Here is a 3,225-nt window from a genome sequence, read left to right as displayed (position 1 = left end):
CCTGCATCATTATGATCTGAGATTCTGAATAACAAGTAGGAAAAGGGGAATGGGGTTAGGGAGAAGAAAATGGCTAAGATTTATTTAGCATATGTTGTATTAGGCTCTTTGCATATGTAGTCTTGTTCTGGTATCAACTGTGTTCTAAGAGGTAGATGTTAGCATCATCATTTCTCAGGTAAAGATATGGGTAGGAATTGAACCAAGGTCATAGACCTTAATTGGCAGGACTGGGATTTAGACTCACAGCTCTTGCCAACAACCAGGGCTTTTCAAATATAGCCACACCAATTCCCATGCAGGGGGAGGATGGTCTCATACTCTCAGAGCTAGGTGGTAGAGCCTAAATATGGGGCATGAGCATCATTTAGATTTCTTTGCTGGCTGACTATTTTCCTTCAAAAATTCATGTGAATTTTACAGTCTGTTCTATAATGTGTTTATGTAAACATGACATTTTAAATAAATTATTTGAGTACTTAATCCCTACCCCCCCCAAGAATCTTTAATTAAAAATGGACCCATCTAAAAGTTGTTCCCAGTATATCCTCTGGGATATCTCTGGAATTTCCATATAAAGAGAATCAAAGATAGAGAGATTGGGGAGTCTATCTTGAAATTTTGTTTCCATGGCTAGTGTATTTTACTTAGATTGCATGGTTATTTTCAGGGGCCTGGAGCTGTCAGAGATAGGGAAGGTGCTACAACTCACCATGATTTCATTCTTGTTTATCCAGGAGCTTTAAACACCAATAATAAACTGATGTTAGTCCAGTTTGAGGAGCAGGCTTAGAATTATACCTCCCTGCATTATTTGAATGATAATAATAATAATAATAATGCTGGCAAGGACAAATACTAGGCATATAATTAATTTACAAGGGGCTGTTTTATTATCCTGGTTTTACTGTGTGGATGATAAAGTTAATGGAAGAAGGGAGAAAAGGAGAATATGGATTAAGAATCCTGAAAAACAGAACACTCCCAAACTTCCTTATGGTCAGCGAGCATTGAATTGATAGGATACTGTTAAAAGGAATTCTTAATAAGATTAATAATACTTGGGAAACATGTACTGAACTTGTATTTGTTTAGAACTTTGCCATTTACAATTTTCTCATTCATTTTGGTATTTACTAACAACAAACTGGACAAGGGGTTTACATATATTATCTCAATGATCCCCCAAATCTTTGAGGCAGGTACTATTTATTATCTCTACTTCATGGATGAAGAAATTGAGGCCCAGAGCCCAGTAACTTGCCCAAGGTGACACGGTTCAGGAGGTGTCAGTTAGGATTCTAACTTGGCTTTATCTAACTTTACAACCTTTGTTCACTACCCCTCTTCTGGGCCAGTAGGTGTTTCTCTCCTTAGTGGAGTTCTGAATTCTTGGCCTGTCCCAGGGGCCTTATTCATAGTTACAGTGACTCTCAAGTAATCCTGTGGAAGCATCCAGCATCCCTGAAAACACCTGCCAGTACAGTCCTGGCAAACCTGGCCCGATTCTCTAAAACTTGCATGTGCACCCAGGTCAGCAGGAAGCACATGGAGTGCCTCCAGAGACTCCTGGCAGCAACGCACAGCTCCCTCTTGGAGCTGACTTTTCCCTTCCAGACTAGTTTGATAACCAAAGGAAATGGAAAAGTGAACCAATGCCCCCAAGATGTGGGTTATAGCCCCTGCCCGAGCCATTCACCGCTCGCTGGAACTGACTCGCTGGAACTGACTTCAGAATTGTTGGGATGTTCTGAGTTCCTGTCATGTTGCTAGTACTTCTGGGAGTAAGAGTGACTGGCATGCATTTTCCATCACTGTGCATGAAACAGGCTGAATCCAGAAGCTGGAGCTCTGCTATTTTCTGATTTGGGCTTCACAGCTGAATGTAAATAAAAAGATGGAAGCTAGAATTTGGAAAATGGCATTAGCTTATTAGGGGGTCTCATTTACTTAAACGAGTCTTTGAATTGCAATTACCCTCTGTCTTTGGAAGCACTTTTTTGCGTTTTCTATCCTCAGGTCTAAGGTCATTATGTAAAGGCTTTCTGTTTTATGGAAGAAGACCTACTGAAATATTAATTTCATTGCCTGAAGTACATTCATATGGTCTGGTGAAAACTTGAAGTTCTGTCAAAATCACAAAGTAATAGAGTTATAATTTTATGCTTTTGGAAAGGTGATTCAGGAATTTGAGTAATAGGCAGCTAAAACGTTACTTTCCTTTTGCCTGTCTCTATGACAGAAATGAGTAAAAAATCTTTATGTTCTTTGGTAATCACTGTAGTGAACAACCATAACTGAAATATTCAAGGAATCATGGGAAAGGTTTTTTGGTTTGGTTTTGTTTTCCTTTAATTACACTGTGACTGGGTTTGAATTTGATGCCTAAGACTCTGGGAGAGAAATGAACTTGTGACATTTGAAGCTTGGAACTGTTTTTTTTTTTTAAATATAGGTAGAGCTTGCGTATTCAGGATTTTGTTGAATGCCTTTTCAGTTTGTCACTGCTGGAACACAAAAGCTTGACTTCAGTGCTGCTTTTTTCCTTGTTCTTCTGCAGCCTTGGCTAGAAGTGTAATTTAATCCAGTGCATTAAAAAGAAGTTTCATTCCTCAAGGGTCCAGGAAAAGCCCTCCATCCCTCTTAGTAGTAGCTAATGATGATAATACTTGCAAGCACAATTTCTTACAACAAAAATAAGACAGAACAAAAACAAGCCCCAAGCTTTAAAGGAAGGTTTTTGCATCATTAACAGGCAACAGCCTCAGGCAGAAACAGATATTTTGAGAGAATTGGGCTCATTTTATTGACATATTGTTTGGTCTGTTGTGAGTAGACATGAATTATTCTTGGACCAAGTAACATATCAGTTGACAAAAGCCAGTAATTTACCTGGTCTCACTTTGGAAATAGCCTTCCGAAGTTAGTACTTGATTATGCTTTTCAGCTGGTTTTGCTCACAGAGTGACTCAGTAGCTCTTTGCCTGGCTGTTTTCCAGTCTGTTTTATAATCCATACTTGGTGCCCCTTCTTCACAACCTCCCAGCCCCACATTGCTGGAATCAGTTCTGTTTTACTTTAAAAAGCAGTTTGCTTAATGTCACAACAAAATAAAGCATGGATTAGAAACAGCATTGTACTTTCAGACTTAATGCCTTTGTGACATCTCATTGCTATGCAAATGAGATGCAAGAAGGTCATCCCTTTAGCAGTTGCTCTAGCCCT

This window comes from Myotis yumanensis, unplaced genomic scaffold, assembly GCF_028538775.1.
Source record: "Myotis yumanensis isolate MYYU_CA2020_CCGP unplaced genomic scaffold, mMyoYum1.0.hap1 SCAF_10, whole genome shotgun sequence".
Lineage (NCBI taxonomy): Eukaryota > Metazoa > Chordata > Mammalia > Chiroptera > Vespertilionidae > Myotis > Myotis yumanensis.
This window is presented reverse-complemented; position numbering follows the sequence as displayed.